The 18,745-nt window shown below is 37.5% G+C and overlaps 1 protein-coding gene across 1 annotated transcript in view; it reads right to left on the reverse strand.

Annotated features, from left to right (window-relative positions):
- NR3C2 (nuclear receptor subfamily 3 group C member 2) overlaps positions 1–18,745 on the reverse strand; it is a 494,406-nt gene that overhangs the window by 220,187 nt on the left and 255,474 nt on the right. The gene's annotated exons all lie outside the window — the stretch shown is intronic.

Genomic DNA, 18,745 nt, shown 5'->3' on the forward strand with positions numbered 1-18,745 from the left:
CTTGGGTTTCCAAGGCAATATCACTACAGAAGTAGATTGCCCAACCTTCCTTCCAAGGAGTGGCTGGTGGGTTTGAATCTCCAGCCTTCTGGTTAGCAGTCAAATTGCCTTAGGCACTACGCTACCAGAGCTCCTACTTAAATCTTAAACATATTGTAAAAAAACCTACTTCTGTCAACTCGGATCCAACTCATAGTGACCCCTCCTTGTGTTTCCAAGGCAGTATCTCTATGGAGATAGATTGCCCAGTCTTCTTTCCGAGGAATGGCTGGTGGGTTTGAACTGCCAGCCTTCTGGTTAGCAGGCAAATGCCTTCAGCACTATGCCACCAGAGCTCCTAAATGTATTTCAGTAAATTTAAAAAGTGTTTAATGCAGTGTTAATGATAAAAAAAAAAATTCTTTACTGAAAGTACTACAACCACAAGTATTCAAAATCACATTCTTCTTACAGTCCTATTATCAACCAAGGCTCTTCAAATACATCCTAATCAGATACGCTATGAATGCATTTAATTTAAAAATTTTAAAGGGAAAGTTGTTTGAAGAAATTTTATATCTAAAACCACTTAATAATTGTATTTCTGTAAGTATTTTTCCATCTACTCTCCTTTGAAAACAGTTATTTTTATTTAGGATTTTTCACTAATGATTATTAATACTCTTTATCCTTACTCATTTTTAAAATGTAATTTCAGGTCATATTAAATAATGAAAAAGAGAGAAAAAAAGAGAGAGGTCCATATATAATGATAAGTTATGGTAAAGAAAAACAAAGTCTACTCTGTCTTCCCACATAAATGAAGAAACATACTTTTATGTTACACTTCCGGCATGAAACTTCATTATGGAAATAGAATTTGCTCTTATTTTTGAATTATTTTTGTAAATGCACTAATTTTCTAGTTTGCTTTACAAAGAATTGTGTTAATAACTTAATAGAGGTTAATTTTGCTACTAAAAAAATTTCTTTTCTGTTCACATTCCCTCTCTGTGGATCACTACTATAAATTACAATTTAGTCTAATAAGGAAAATGTCTCCTAGTACCTAAAAACTCCAATTTTCTACCTAGTAAAATGAATTCAACAGTGAGAAATTCTGTAAAAAGAAAAATCTATCAAGTTTATTCCATTTTTGTACAACTTGTATGTCTTTACTAACAAAGATGAAGTTAATTCCTAAGGTTCAATATGATTTACTTTATAAATATTTGTCAAAATATAATAGTTGAGGGGGGGAGTACATTGCTTAAAATGAAGTAAAATGTGGGATCTGGGATCCTCATGCCTTTTTGTTATGCCAACTGACTAGCACACTCCAGCACCTAGCACACAGTAAGCATCCAAGAGATGTTTGTTAAACTGAATTGAACATGCTTGGTTGCTGCCTAGCTATGCACTCTGGTTACTTGTGGGGCATCTTCCTTTCTATTGCCAATGACTGCTTTATCTCAGATCAGTTCTGGTCCTCACAGTTCCTTGCCTCCTCATTTGTCTTCTCAGTTACCTGCTCCTGGATGATTTTAAGTTCTAAACCTGGTTTTTCATGTTTCTGTGAGGTATACCTGAGTCACGATTACAATATGTCCTGTGAGAGACTGGTCAGATGAGGCAATGGTAAATTATTTCAATATTTGTAATTTATATATATATATTTTTATTTTATTTTATTTTATTTTATTTTAAATACCATCAATTAGAGCAACTGAGGCTCTTTTAATAAATTCTAATCAAGTTGGTTACAAGTACATTTAACTTAAAAACCTGAAAGGCAAAGTTGAAGAAATTTTAAATCTAATATCACTTAATAACAGCTTTTCCATAAGAATTCTCCATCGATTCTCCCTTAAAAAACTACTGTTTTTGAGATTACTAATTAATGGCTATTAATACTCTTTTCATTTCTATCCTATTTTCAATGCCATATTGGATAGTTGAACACACTCACACACAAACACACACACAATTAGTACTTATGTAATCCTAGCAACATCAAATTGCTGAGCCTGGCTCAACTGGGAAAATGCTATGGAGCAGGCCAGATGAAAAACAATCACCCTGGACTAATTTTGTACTGGTTTACCAATTAAGTGGTTCAACAAGAGTGGATGGCAGGAGCATGTAATATGTTTTAGAAATCTTGGTACACTTAGAGAAAAAAAGGAGGAAGTAAAAAGTAGTTGTGATCTTCCAAATTATTTAAGATCAAAAGAGTGTGAATGCTTTCTGTGTTCTTTGTCTGATTCTGAATACAGGCAGATTAAATCTTGGACTTAAATACAAAGAAAGGTTTTTTCATTGTGGACCTTGAGTAAAACACTCATTAACAATATCCACCCTTCCACACACCCAAAGAAACCCATTGCTATCACGTCAATTCTGACTTAGAGTAACCCTGTAGGACGTAGCAGAACTGCAATACGAAATCCTCGACAACTTCAATTTTTTCTCCATTTATGATGCTGCATATTAGTCCAGTTGTGAGGATTTTACTTTTTCTTTCTGTTGATGTGTAACCTGTATTGCAGACCATAGTCTTTAATGTTCATTAGTAAGTGCTTCAAGTCATTCTCACTTTTAGCAAGCAAGGGTTGTGTCATCTGCACATCTCAAGTTGTTAATGAGTCTCCTTCCAATCCTAATGCCGCATTCTTCTTCATATAGCCCAACTTCTTGGATTTGCTCAGCATACAAGTTGAACTATTATGGTGAAAGGATACAATCCTGATGCACACTCCTCCTGATTTTAAACCATGCAGCATCCCCTTGCTTTGTCTGAACAACACCCTTCTGGTCTATGTACAGGTATTGCATGAACACAGTTAATTGTTCTGAAATTCCCATCCTTCTCAATGTTATCCATAATTTGTTATGATGTACACAATCAAATACTTTTGTATAGTTAATAAAACACAAGTAAACATCTTTCTGGTGTTCCCTGCTTTCAGCCAAGGTCTATCTCACATTAGCAATGACATCCCTCATTCCATGTCCTCTTATGATCCAGTTTGCATTTCTAGAAGTTCCCTGCAAACATTTTTTTTTTTTAATTACCTTCAACAAGATTTTATTTATGTGTGATATTAATGATATTGTTTGGTAACATCCACATTCTGTTGGATCACCTTTCTTTGGAATGGGTACAGTTATAATTCTCTTCTAGTCAGTTGGCCAGCTGTCTTCCAAAATTCTTGGCACAGGTAAGTGCCTCCAACATGACATCCATTTGTTGAAACATCTCAATGGGTATCCCGTCAATTCCTGGAAGCTTGTTTTTCATCAATTCCTTCAGTGCAGCTTCAACTTCTTCCTTTAATATCATTGATTCCTGACCATATGCCACCTCCTGAAATAGACGAACATCGACCAATTCTTTTTTGTACAGTGACTCTGTGTACTCCTTCCATCTTTTCATGTTTCCCCCATCATTCAATATTTTGCCCATAGACTTTTTCAATATTGCAATGTGAGGCCTAAATTTTTTTCTTTAGTTCTTTCAGCTTGAGAAATGCTGAGTATGTTCTTTTCAGTTTTTTAACTCCAGGTCTTTGCATGTTTTATTATAATAATTGATTTTGTCTTCTTAAGCTGCTCTTTGAGATTTGTTCAGCTCTTTTATCTGGTCATTTCTTCCATTTGCTTTAGCTACTCTCCACTCAAGAGCAAGTTTCAGAGTCTCTTCTCATATCCATTTTGGTCTTTTCTTCCATTCCTGTCTTTTTAATGACGTTTTACTTTCTTCATGGATGATGTTGTTGATGTCATCCCACAAGTCCTCTGTTCTTCAAACACTGGTGTTCTGTGCGTAAAATCTGTTATTTAGGTGGTCTCTAAATTCAGGTAGGATATAATCAAGACCATATTTTGGCTCTCATGGACTTGTTTTAATTGTCTTCAGCTTCAATTTGAACTTTAATAAAAGCAAATGACTAACTGTTCCACAGTCAGCTCCTAGCCTTGTCTTGACTGACAATATTAAGCTTCTCCACTGCCTCTTTCCACAGATGTATTCTGTCCTATTCCTGTATATTCCACCTGGTGAGGTCCACATGTATAGCTGCCATTTACATTGTTGAAAAAATGTATTGGCAATGAATAAGTCATTGGTATTGCAAAATTCTGTGTGATCTCTGGTGTCATTTCTGTTACCAATGACATATTTCCCAACTACCAGTGATTCTTCTTTGTATCCAACTTTTGCATTCCAATCAGCAGTAATCAACATATCTTGATTGCATGTTTGTTAAATTTCAGACTGCAGAAGTTGGTAAAAATCTTCAATTTCCTCATCTTTGGCTTTGGTGACTGGTGCATAAACTTGAATAATAATAGCATTAACAGATATTCCTTGTAGGTGTATGAATATTATCCTATCACTGATAGCACTGTATTTCAGGCTATACCTTAAAATATTTTTTGTGATGTTGAATGCCACACCATTCCTCTTCAATTTGTCATTCCCAGCATAGTTGATCATCGGGTTGTGTGATTCAAAATGGCAAAAAACAGTCCATTTCAGCTCACTAATGCCTAGGATGAAGAGCTCTGGTGGAGTAGTGCCCAAGGCATTTGACTGCTAACCAGAAGTGTGGCGGTTCAAACCCACCAGCCACTCCATGGAAGGAAGATCAGGCAATCTACTTCTGTAGAGATACTGCCTCAGAAACCCAAGGAGGTGTCACTATGAGTCAGAATTGACTCAATGGCAGTGAGTTGTTTTTTTTTTTCAATGCCTAGGATATCGATCTTTATGCACTCCATTTCATTTCTGACAATTTCCAGTTTTCCTAAATTCATACTTTGTACATTCCACGTCCTAATTATTAATGGACGTTTGCAGTTATTTCTTTCCAATTTGAGTCATAGTATGAATCTATAAAACCAAATTCTGGTTCTTATTTCCAAATTGGAGATAGAAATAAAGTATAAGAAGGGATTTGGAGGGAGCAGAAATTATTTACTATTTTATTTTGCATATTCTATAGTTTTAATTCCATTGAAACAAACAAAAAGAATTTAAGAAGCCTATATTATGCAATGAAAGAACTGGCGAAGAACAAGGCTCCGGGAATTGATGGCATACCGATTGAGATATTTCAACAAACAGATGCCCCATTGGAGGCGCTCACTCAGTTATGCCAAGAGATTTGGAGGACAGCTACCTGGCCAACTGACTGGAAGAGATCCATATTTGTGCCCATTCCAAAGAAAGGTGATCCCACAGAATGTAGAAATTATAGAACAATATCATTAATATCACATGCAAGTAAGATATTACTGAAGATAATTCAGAAACGTTTGCAGCAGTATATTGACAGAGAACTTCCAGAGGTTCAAGCCGGATTCAGAAGAGGACGTGGAACAAGGGATATCATAGCTGTTGTCAGATGGATCTTGGCTCAAGGCAAAGAATACCAGAAAGATGTTTACTTGTGTTTTATTGACTATGCAAAGGCATTTGATTGTGTGGATCATGACAAATTATGGATAACATTGAGAAGAATGGGAATCCCTGAGCACTTAATTGTACTCATGAGGAATCTGTACCTTGACCAGGAGGCTGTCGTTCGAACAGAACAAGGGGACACTACATGGTTTAAAATGAAGAAGGGAGTGCGTCAGGGTTGTATTCTTTCTCCACACTTATTCAATCTATATGCTGAGCAAATAATCCGAGAAGCTGGACTATATGAAGAAAAACGTGGTATCAGGATTGGAGGAAGAATCATTAACAACCTGAGATATGCAGATGATACAACTTTGCTTGCTGAAAGTGAGGATGACTTAAGGCACCTACTGATGAAGGTTGAAGAATACAGTCTGCAGTATGGATTACATCTCAACATAAAGAAAACAAAAATCCTCACAACTGAACCAATGAGCAGCATCACAATCAATGGAGAGAAGATTGAGGTTGTCAAGGAATTCACATTGCTTGGTTCTACAATCGATGCCAACGGAAGCAGCAGTCAGGACATTAGACGTCGTGTAGCATTGGGAAAGTCAACTGCGAAGGAACTGTTTCAAGTGCTGAGGAGCAAGGATATCTCCTTGAGGACTAAGGTGCGCCTGACACAAGCCATGATATTTCCAATCACCTTGTATGCATGTGAGAGCTGGACAATGAATAGGGAAGACCGAAGAAGAGTTGATGCTTTTGAGTTGTGGTTCTGGCGAAGAATGCTGAAAGTACCATGGACTGCTAAAAGAACTAACAGATCTGTCCTGGAGGAAGTGCAGCCAGAATGCTCCTTGGAAGCAAGAATGGCCAGACTTCGTCTCACCTATTTTGGTCATGTTGTAAGAAGGGACCATTCCCTGGAGAAGGATGTCATGCTTGGTAGGGTGGAGGGTCGACGAAAGAGGGGGAGGCCTTCAACGAGATGGATTGATACAGTGGCTGCGATGATGGGCTCGAGTATAGCAGGGATTGTGGGGCTGGTGCGGGATCGGGCAGTGTTTCGTTCTGCTGTGCATGGGGTCGCTATGAGTCGGAAACGACTCGACGGCACTTAACAACAACAACAACAACAACATATTATATCTACAGTGCTCTACATAATTATGAATTTATATAAAATTTCTTAACAACTTCACAGCACTGTCTATTCCTCAGCTACCTTGCTATACATATTTTTAATTCTTATTGACAGTGATGATGTCCTTCTAGGTTTATATTATTTGATCTTTTCCTTTATTTCATTTATTTTATTTTTACTGTTAAAAATGTAAATAATACATTTTCGTAAAAATATATTGGTAGGCAAATGTCAGTGACTTAATTGAGACTTTATCTCATATCTGTAGGGACAAAATACATTTCTCACTCTTCCTTGAGGAATGTTCCCTGTTGTGTGAGGTACAAGTTCACTGTTTATTAGCAACACAGCACATACAGGAAAGCGATGCTTTTATAAATATAATGTTATAATCAACAAATTCTAAGATCTGGCATGTATTAAAGAGTTTCAGATGGGGCCAACCTCAGGACAAAACAGACACTATGTGTACTGTGTTGTGAGCTTTATTCCTCTGTATCAACCTGCTCTTCTCTAGACATGGATTTGGTCTATAGTATTGGAAAGATGTGTGTGAATGTGTGAGATTGAAAGAGAATCTCAATGCATGTGCACAGTCTTACTGTTAACTCCAGATCATCCTGAAGTCTCCATGCTGACATTCTAGGTTATTCTCTTCTCTCCTTTGTCCCAAAACAAAAATCATTGAGCCAGGGGGACAGAACTCTGGAAAGTGTATGTATGTGCACTAGTACGTTTTACATTTATCTCCTTATCTTAGAAAGATAATTATAAGCCACTTCCATTTTCCTATCTGAGAGGTCTATGTGGGCAATGAAGTAGATACCAAGAAAGATGTTGAAAAGAAAAAAGTTACTACACTAGATGTGTACATCTTTACAAAGAGAAACATTACATGAAAAACAAATTTCAGGTGTTTCAAATATTGGCATCTTTTTTAATTTGGAACAGAAGTTTTCTGCCTTCCCAATCACTTGTAGCTTTACACTTTGGCTCCCTATGGTGTTATTATAGGAGTTCTGGTGGCATAGTGCTTGAGCATTGGCGTGCTAACTGAAAGTTGATGGTTCAAACTCACCAGCCACTCCACGAGGGAAAGATGTGGCAGTCTGCTTCTGTGAAGATTTATAGCCTTGTAAACCCTATGGGGGCAGTCCTACTCTGTCCAATAGCATCTCTAAGAGTTGGAATCAACTCAACGATGATGCTTTTTTTGGTGTTGGTTGGTGGTGCAGTGGTTAAAGGGCTCAGTTGCTAACTGAAAACTTGTTAGTTCAAATGCAGCAGCTACTCAGTGGGAGAAAGATGTGGTAGGCTGCTTCTGTAAAGATTAAAGCCTTAGAAACCCTATGAGGCAGTCCTACTCTGTCCTGGAGGATTGCTATGAGTTGGAATTGACTTAATGGCAACAGGTTTTATGATATCATTTGCTGCTAAAGCCATCACTTACTACCTCTAACATCAGGGGTAATAACATCAAGAGTCCTGCCAATGATCAATGCCAAGCAGGTCTATTTCATTGGTTCTGTGGGTTTAATACTCTCTCCAGGCTTCCAGTTTCAATGGAGAGCTTCCAACATACTGGACCAAATAGCCTCAGCAGCCACTGACAGCTGTCTACTTAAAACCAAACTGATCTACTGCCAAACTGCCTAATATCTAGGTATATGCACTCCTCACTTACTGACATGGGTGGGATCCAAAAACCAGGTTATTATGTGAAAATTAGTGTTATGCAAAAATGGAGCATGATCACATCAGATCACAAAATTGAGAATAAAGATATCATTACATAACTGACAAGGTACATCATTACATAATTTCCAAACCACTGAGAATCCTGATCAATCAAGTTGACACATAACTTTAACCATCACAGCCACCGTTATTCTTGCTTCACACCATGGTGTGCATTACTGCCAGATATATGTAGTTAGTGTACAAAATGGTTTGGCAGATTTTTTTACTATTGTCGTATGTGAGAAATGTGAGATAACAAGATAGTTGGTTAAGTGATGAATGAGTAAGTATAGTTTATTTTAAACTTTTCAAGAAACCATCTCTTGGTAATGAATGAAGTTTTTCAGAATTTTGTATCTCAGCTTTTCTTTTCCTCTTTTCCTTTTTGCTTCTCCTTTTTGGAGAACTAACATCCAGTCATCTTCTACAATCAAACAGTTCTAAACGACATTAATCTTCTCTGTTCTTAAAGCAATTTATTTACAAGTTTCTGCTCAAGAGCCGCATCATTCCTTAGAATTAATCTACCATCAAGCTCCGCCAATTCTTCCTTTACCATGTGGACCTCTGACCAAGCCTTCTGCTCAGATTCCACTGATTCCATCCAAGGTCAAGCCCTGTTCATTTTCCATCATCCATAATCACAGCCCAGTTGTTTTCTCCTCTCTTAGGTGGTGTCCTAAATGACTGATTCATGGCATAGCACCAAGGGAAAAACTGCCTAAGCCACTGCTTCAGTTACTTCTGCTCTAAAGAACCAAATAAAAAGCCTCGTCGTACTTAAGAGAAGGGCTGAGACTTCCTGTTCCACTATTAGGGCCTTACATAATCTAACCCCAGCATCTTTGTTTAAGCTTATCTTCCACATCTTCTGAGCATGGATTTTCTCTAGCTGGGCCAGGCTTTCACTGAACTGGGCCTGTTCAGATAAGTGCACCTAGGCCCAAATTTTGATCTTCCATTTCCCCACTGTTGTTATTAGGTGCCATCAAGTCAGTTTTGACTCATAGCACCCCTGTGTACAACAGAAAACACTGCCCGGTCCTACCTCATTCTTACAATCTTTGCCATGCTTGAGCCCATCACTGCAGCCACTGTGTCAATCCATCTCATTGAGGGTCTTTTCCACTGTTCTTCTTAAATGTCTATCATTATTTGTCATCCTTCAAAGGGCTCTATTTTGGCATTTGCTTGCAGTCAATTTAGCAAATTTCATTTGGGGTGTTAAATTATTCTAAAGAGTATGAAATTATGCAAGTTGTGTGATCCTAATTACACCAACAGTGCAAGTTTCGCATACTATGACTCTCTGACATGTTTCTGAACCTCTAGATATGAAGCGGATGGATATCATAGAGTTGAAAAGTCAGAAGCTTTCAGCTCTGCATGAGAAGGACCACTCTCCCAATACTTCTCTGAGTCTGACAGGCTACATTTAAATTTTATCACAGACAGGAAATGAAATACAGGAAGATAAAAATTTTAAATAAAGGTTTTAGATTACTGCCAAGATGTTAAAGAGGTACTTCAGTATAGTAGTGATAATTTAAAACAAAATATGAAGTTCATACCTTAAGAAAAAATAGAGAATACCCAATTTTTTTCCCCCATTAGGGCAATAGGAATTTAAATTCGAGTTTCAACTTAGAATGGCTGTGAGTTAATTATTTAGAGTATAGCAGGATAACTGTTAAATTATAATGTGCTCTTTCTAAGTATTCTAAAGCCAGAGATGCTGTCCTACTTTTTGATGAGTAAAAATAGTTGGGATCTGATATAACGCTGTGAGAGGCAGTATAGCATATGTGCTAAGCACACAGAGTCAGAATACCTGAGATACCTGGGTTCAAATCCCAGCCCTGCCACTTCCTTCTACCTGTGTGACCTTGGACAAATTACTTAACTCCTGACTAACATGAGGATAATAACTGTACCTATTTCACAGGATTAGGAGGATTAATAGAGACTATAAAATAAAGTTCTTGGCACAATGAACACCAAATAATCACTCAAATGTTTACTATTCTTCTTCTTCTTCTTAAGAGCTGAAAGACTGTATAAAACCTTGTTTTAAAAGAGTCAATTTTCCCTATCACAACAATTGCTTTGAGAGTTCAGATTTAAAGACTACTATTCAGAATTCACAAAATTCACTTAACCTTCAGCTAACGAGGCTGCTTGGAGAAATAAATGAGATAAAACATGGAGTACTTGGCACAGTGCCTGGCATCTAGTAACTGCTCAACAAATGATAGCTATTATTATAGGACTGACAGAATAAAGTATCTTTTCAGCACTATTCCTTAAACCTAAAATAATTTTTTCCATTAGTATCAGTGGGAGAAGTTACTTTTTAAATCTCAGGTTACAATTTGCATAGAATGAGCAGGCACTTTAAAATCAAAGTAAATCATAAAAAATTTCTTTCAAACAGGCCATCTCCTAAACTAGTATTTAAGAAGTAATGATTCAGATGATTTATCATTTTCTTTTGGGTCGGTATCTAGAATGCTGAGAGCCAAATTTGTGGCAGGGCATTCTACCTATTCTCTCTTCCCAGCTCTGTTTTCCTCCTTCCTGCTCTCTTCTTCCCTTTTTTCCTGTTTTTATCTTCACATCTTTAAATTTCATTTTAACTCACTTCTATCTATGAGCTGCTCCAGATTTTTTCCTGAAATATGATGCTTATAAACAAACTAATGAACATGGGAATAACTGAATATTACTTACTATGTTCTTGATTTATCCTTTTCAAATCTACCACATAAAATGCACCTTAATTTAAAATTTAAGCTATAAGCAGCTCTCTCTGGATAACCGTAATTTTCTTTTGGCCCACATATCCCTATTTCAAATCACTTTCTAATAAATTACTTCTTAAATATATTTTTTATTTCATAAAAACAATTAAATGGCATAGTGACAGAAACAAGGGTGAATCTCATAATAGTGTATTTTCTGCATGTAACATGCCCACGTAAACAATGCACACATACATATAATGCATGTAGGGTACATGGAAACTAATGCACAGGAGGAGGTTACACAGCTTGCAAACAAACATATCACATGTACATTGTTTGCATAAAAATACGGTACATTTAAACAGTTATCAAGCAATCAATCAACAAATGTTGCATGCTACATGTTTGGCATGGCCCCTGCACTGGTTAGCAAATAAGATCCCCTCAATATTATATTTGGTTTTGGGCTATGGACTGGCAAAGGTCCAAAAACAAAGCGTAATGATGAACGAAGAAATAAAACTGGAATTGAACATTCCACGGATTCAATAATGTATCAAATCCAGCAAAAGCTTGAATTTTCAGAGACAAAATAACTAGGATTTTCCTTTGCGCAACTTGGAAAAGGAAGAGTCTTGGACTTATGATCTCCAAAGTTCCAGCTTTGATCTACTCCTTTCCTTTGACTCCCTAAATACCCAATTCTTATGCAATTACATCTCTTGTCATGGATGATGATTATAAAATCTTATTTTCAATCTTGCCTTGTTCCTCAGGCTTCAGAATCACACATCCAACTTCCTGTTATATGTTAGACCCATTTAGCTGTTTCACAGGCATCTCAAATTTGTATCCTAAACCAAAACTCATCTCTATCCATTTTACCCTGACATTATTACTGATTCTATACCACCTATCAACTTCTCATACACTAGTAAAAATAACTCATTTATTACATTTAATCTCTCTCCTACTCCTTACTAGGTGCTCTAGTAGCATAGTGCCTAAGGCACTTGACTGCCAACCGGAAGGCTGGCAGTTCAAACCCACCAGCCACTCTTCGAATGGAAGGCTGGGCAATCTACTTCCATAGTGATACCACCTCGGAAACCCAAGGAGGGGTTGTTATGAGTTGGGTCCGACTCAACAGCACCTAACAACAACAACTCCTCAGTAGACCGTAAACTCTACCAGGACAGGGATTTTTGTCTATTTATATGACTGATATACTCCCAAGATGTGCCTAAGTATGTCTAGAACAGTACCTGGCATTTAGTAGGTGTTCAACAAATATTTGCTCAACAAATTAATCTTTCCTTCCACATCTTCAAACCTACTCCAGCTCCAGTAAAGGCATACTTCATTTTATTTTTCTTCACAGATACTGTATTTTTCACAAACCGAATGTGTATGGCAACCCTGCGTCAAGTAGGTGTACTGGCGCCATTTTTTCACAGCAAGCACTCATTTTGCATCTCTATGTCACATTCTGCTAATTCTCCCAGTACTTCAAACTTTTTCATAATGCTATTGCACACATAATAGACCACAGCATAGTGTAAATGTAATTTTTGTATGCACTGGGAAACCAAAAGTATTTGTGTGACTCGCTTTATTGCAATATTTGATATATTGCTCTGGCCTGGAGATGAATTTGCATTATCCCTGAGGTATGCCTGTATTCTTAATATCAGTGACTGGCATTAGCCTCAGGAGTAAGTAATCCTCAGTACTTGCTTCTTTACCTCCACCAGAGAACTGCTAATGTTGCTTCCCAAATAGTCTTAGTAGCTATCCCTTCCTTTCTATCTCTACCATAACTTGCCTGAATCTAGCCCTGGTGTCTCTTGATTAATTAAAACAGTTACTAGAATTACCCTCCTTTATATAAACACATTTCACTACCCTCAGATTTCAATGCAAAACTGAGTTTGCCATTCCCCTGCTTGAAACATTCAGAGGTTCTGTTTTCCTTCAGGGTAAATTCAGGCTCCTCCTCAGAATTTAAAGCCCTAATATACTCATTTGGGAGCTCTGGTAGCATAGTGGCTAAGACACTTGCCTGCTAACCAGAGGGCTGGCGGTTCAAACCCACCAGCCACTCCTCAGAAGGAAGGTTGGGCAATCCTACTTCCGTAGTGATATTGCCTCGGACAGAGGTTCTGTTTTCCTTCAGGGTAAATTCAGGCTCCTCCTCAGAATTTAGAGCCCTAATATACTCATTTAGCCTCACCTGCTATCACATCATACTTCAAAATCATATGCAGTGGTAACACCAAATTTCTTCTGGTTCCTTGTGCAGGCAGCCTATCCTATTTCCCCTCAAAACAGACAATTCTAACCTTTCAAGATTCACTTTGGGGGTCAAGCCTTCCCTGACCTTCCAGGTAGGCCTAAATGCCATGGGTCTGCATGTTCCCATAGCAACCAACTGAAGGGCTATAAAAAATCTGGGCAAACATTTAGCATTAACATTAAAGCCTTATACTTTTGTAAGGGAAAAAGGAGAGTTCATAAAAATCATAGATATAATCTACTGGGTAGGTATTTACTTAAACGCTTACACTAAATAATTAGAAAGAATCATGTTACCTGATTCTTAATTCCTGGTAAAGCAAAACAACTCAATTTCATTTTTAAGGTGTTTTATGGAAAAACTTTGGAAGCCAGAACAGTCCCTGGTTTCGTATCTCTGCCACCATAGGTACTATAGTAGTAACAATGGGCTTAAATGCTCATTAGTTTTCTGTACATAGTTCATAGACACCCACGGCTGTTTCTTATAGCATGAACTGAAGACATGTAAAATAAAGCATTGTTATTCTCTCCATCATTTCCTTCATTTAAAAATTCCTCATACAGTATGTTGCCAGCCATCTTAATTTAGCATGCTCTTGCTGTTAGGTGTTGTCAAGTCAGTTCCAACTCACAGTGACCTAGTGCACAGAGAACAAAACACTGCCTGGTCCTGCGTCATCTGCACAATCCTTATCATACTTGAGCCCACTGTTTCAGCCACTGTGTCAGTCCCTCTCATTGAGGGCCTTCTCCTTTTTTGCTGACCCTCTCCCTTACCAAGTGTGATATCCTTCTCCAGGTAATGGTCCTTTCTGACAACATGAGCAATGTACGTGAGACAGAGTCTAGACATTCTCACCTCTAAGTAGCAATTCGTCTGTACGCCTTCCAAGAATGATTTGTTTTGTGATTTAGCTTATTTAAATTTAAGCTTTCCATTTCACAACACAATTCTTGTATTGTCAATCACTCCCGTTTACACACACATACACACCTGCTGCTAGCTCACATTCTTGCTGGCTCTTTCTTTCCCTTTTGCTCACCAGCATGCATTCAACACTGATAGGGGTACCAAACATCAAGCTAAACCCATTGCCATCAAGTTGATTCTGACCTATGAGTCATCATGTGTTATAGCACAGAATAGCCCCAGAGGTTTTCTTGGCTGTAATCTTTATGGAAGCAGATCACCAGGCCTTACTTTCATTGGGTGGCTTCAAACCACCAATATTTTTATTAGCAGCTGAGTGTAAACCATGGGTACCACCAAGAGAACTTTGAAAGGAATAACGTGGGTGTATGTCACAGGGAAGACATACTTTCCTCATTGATTTTCAGAAATGCGAAGAAAATGAAATATTAATCAACCACTGTATTTCCTTAAAAACATTATATAATCTATAAATTGAAAGATATTTGACTTATATGCTGGTGAACTACATGTGAAAGAAATGAGGAATAAATTCATAGGCTAGGTTGTCTTTAAAATACTGTATGCTTGAGGAACCCTGAGATTAATCTGCAATTACATCTTTTAAAGCAATTTCATTTCAAGAAATACATTTATAAGTCAATTACTTACAGGGAAATAGCTGAGTGTAGAAACTGACATCACAAAATTTGGCTGACCCTACCAAAATATGGACACTTTAGCATAACAGGTCTGCTTACAAAAATAAAAATCCATCTGACTTTATATAATAATGAACTCTCTTCCTCTTTTACAGTCCTACAACTATATTCAGTGATTTGTGGTAGCTGTGACTTCCAGAGACGGCTTGTATACCGAGTGCCTGAAAAGGAAATTAAGTTGTAAAACAGTGTGTTGAATCTAGTCAACTCTGTTTATTGAGGAATTAAAAAAGAAAATACACATATGGGAGGAAACAAATGGCAATTTACAGTTAGAATGAGATTGAGATTGTCAAAACTCAGAGTAGAATTAGAAGTTATAGATCAGAAGTCAAAAGGCCTGTATAAATTTTTGGGCCAGTTCCATCATTAATTTACTGATGGGGGAGGGGGAACACTTAATCCAGCAATTGTTGCCATGCAACACAGGTACATTAATATGTACATTCAAGTACCTATTTAGTAGTTACTAAGTATCTACAATTATGCTAGGTTCTGGAAATAAGTAAGCCTTTGTCCTGCCCTAAAGAATTTATAACAGAGGAACTAAAGATCTAGATGGTGGTTCTCGATAAGATCTCTACTCTGCAACTTCCAAAGGTAGGACTACCCAGTTGGTCACCAAGACTCATTACAGGAGCACACCTCAATAGTCCAGTTCACACTACAAGAGCCCTTCCAGGAAATTTCAATAGACCCTCCATTTCCCACTCCACACACACCCTTTGAGAATTGCTAGTCTTGAAGAACTTTACTACCTCATAGGGTAGCTCTATGGACAAATTAACTTATTGCAAGAAAAATCAAGATCTCTAATGAAGAAATGAAGGGCTTAAATATGAAGACCTAACAATGCAATATTACTATATCATTTAAAACATCTCTGTACATAGACATTACCAGAACACTTTTGGGATTATTCTTAGTGAGTAATAATAATTGCAGGTTTTGAAACCACTTTAAAATTTATAAGCATCTGCAAATTTTATTTTCATGCAATTTTTTATAGCAATGCTAAGGTAGAGCGATACTATTTTTCTCGTTTACAGACAGAGAGACTGACACCCAAGTAAATTAAATAACTTATCTGACTCTCATACCTAATGATAGACCGAGCCAGAAATTAAAATTAAGTTTTAAAGTCAGGCCAGTGGCCCACCACAAGGGAGAACTCTATTAAAAACAAACAAACAAAAATGCTTAGCTACTCATTTCCCATTTTAAGACAGAAAGTTCTACTAAACCTTCATGGAAAATAAATGACTCTAATTTAAGAATGAAACTATAAACTTCCATTTGTAAAGTACAACAATAAGGCTCTTAACAGATGTTATTGGCAAATACGATATTTTGGATGAGAATTCCAAGTGTTTTTACATTAAATGTTTAAAAAGAAAAAAAAAATTAAGACCATATATCCAAACCAAACCCACTGCCATCTGAGTTGATTTCAATTTACATTGACTCTATAGAACAGAGTAGAACTGCTCCAGAGGGTTTCCAAGGCTATCAACTTTATGCAAGGAGACTGTCTCATCTTCCTCCCCACTGAATCAATGGTGGGGTCAAATCGCTTACCTTTTGGTTATTCCCTGGGAGTTTTAACCACTGTCCATCAGGGCTCCTTAAACACATGTAAACCAAAAAACCAAACTCACTGCCACTGAGTCGGATCCAACTCATAGCAATCCCTCCTTGGATTTCAGAGGCAGTATAACTATGGAAGTAGATTGCCTAATCTTCCTTACGAGGAGTGGCTGGTGTGTTTGAACCACCAGCCTTCTGGTTAGCAGTCAAATGCCTTAGGCACTATGCTACCAGAGCTCCCTAAACACACTTATACATCCCACTAAACAGAGTACATAAGACACAATTTACACTTTCTAAAAATGATATATAATCTCCATACCATCATATGAAACAGTAGAGCAAAGTGTCCTAGGGCACAGAGCCTTAATAAACTCCAAGCTCAGACAGCTGTGCTCTTCCTTCTGTCACCTCTCTAGTGGTCATATCCAGTGATGTTAGTTCCTGTCTGCTTAATGGACTCAGCTTATCTCAGCTCCTTCTACCCCTGCTGCTGGGAATTCTCTGCCTTTGCAATCTAAGGAGGAGTTTAAGAGTTATCAAGAGAAATGAGAACACCAAACATAGTAAACATTCAAATATGCATCCATATGTATGAATATACATACACAATTACACACACACCCACTAACCATACCAAATGATGTCTTTCCCAAGGTTTAGATTACTTCCTTCATATAGGCATGAAGAGAAAGGGTAGACTTTTTGGTGAACTCCAGAACTGACATGACAAAATAGAAAAATAGAAAATATGAGATTTGGAGTCATAAGACTTTAGTTTGGGTTTAGGTTTGGAGTTACAGGGCTTTAGTTTGGGTCTGGGTATGTTTAAACAAGATTTGTAGCCTTGTTTCATTCAGTTGAGACTGCTAAAACTGTGACTCCTAAGTAAATAAGGAATAAGTATATTAATAAAAATATTAAAAGACAACCATCCATTTCCATTATTCATTGATTGGTTAGGTTGTCAATGAAGTAAATGTACATATTTAGGCTCTTCCATATTTATTTATCCCTCATTTATCAAAACAGTTATTTCCTTAGCTGATTCCACAGAAACTATTTAAAACAAAGCAGTAACTTTTAAAAAACCTTTTGTTTCAGAAGTAGAGAAGGGCAGATTCTGCCAACAGCAGAGACTTGGGTTGTAAAAGGCTAACCCTTGGGTAGGGCCAACATGGTAGGTCACACTGCCAACTCCAAAACATCCTTCTCCACATTGACTTATTTTTACATATCACCTTATGTTGTCCACTAGTCAGTGAATCTAGGAAGGGGAGTTCTTACACTGGAAGGTACAAGATGGAGTTAGGATGGTATCAGTTAAAATTCACCAATTTATAAAGCTCCTTTAGAGTCAATCAAATAGTTAAGGAAAGAGAGGAAGAAAGAAAAGAAGCCTTTTAAAAGCCCTCACTTAAAAACAAAAACAAAAACAAAACTTGATGCTGTCGAGTCAGTCCTGACTCGTAGCGACCCCTCCTTGGGTTTCCAAGGCGATATCACTATGGAAGTAGACTGCCCAACCTTCTTCTGAGGAGTGGCTGGTGGGTTGGAACTGCCAGCTTTCTGGTTAGTAGTCAAATACCTTAGGTAATACACAAGTATTTCTTCCATTTCTCAGAACTCAGCTTTCTGAATAACAACAGAATCTAGGTTTCTTAAGGGAAGCTATTCTTCTCCACTCTAGGTTGGTTCAGGTTGGTCAACTCCAGCCTGAACTAACCAATCAGACCAAGACATTCCCAGGCCACAAGGATTAATTCAGAGGTGAACATGTGAGCCAAGTTCAGTCTTAGGGGGAAAAAAAAAAAAAAAAACAACAAGAAAAACCCAAACCCAACTGCCATTGAGATGATTCTAACTTATAGTGACCCTATAAGGACAGGGTAAGTACTGCTCCATGGTTGTAAATCTTTACAGAAGCAGAATGTCACATCTGTTTCCTGTAGAGTGGCTGCTGAGTTCAAACCACCGACCTTTCAGTTAGCAGACAAGTGCTTAATCACTGTGCCATGAGAACTCCTGAAATTCAGTCTAAGATTGAATTCTGGGGTCTTGTAGGAACTCCTGGGAATAGAAAAATCTCTTTTTAATAGTAGCCTAGAGCTTCTGGTTTTGCCACCATGAAAAGAATCACCTGAGAATGGAATCAGAGCAAAGTCAAGCAATGGAGAGAATGAAATTGAGTTCTAATACCCTGGT

The sequence above is a fragment of the Orycteropus afer genome, unplaced genomic scaffold, assembly GCF_000298275.1.
Source record: "Orycteropus afer afer isolate SDZICR_OR568_19922 unplaced genomic scaffold, OryAfe1.0 scaffold00415, whole genome shotgun sequence".
Classification (NCBI taxonomy): Eukaryota; Metazoa; Chordata; class Mammalia; order Tubulidentata; family Orycteropodidae; genus Orycteropus; species Orycteropus afer.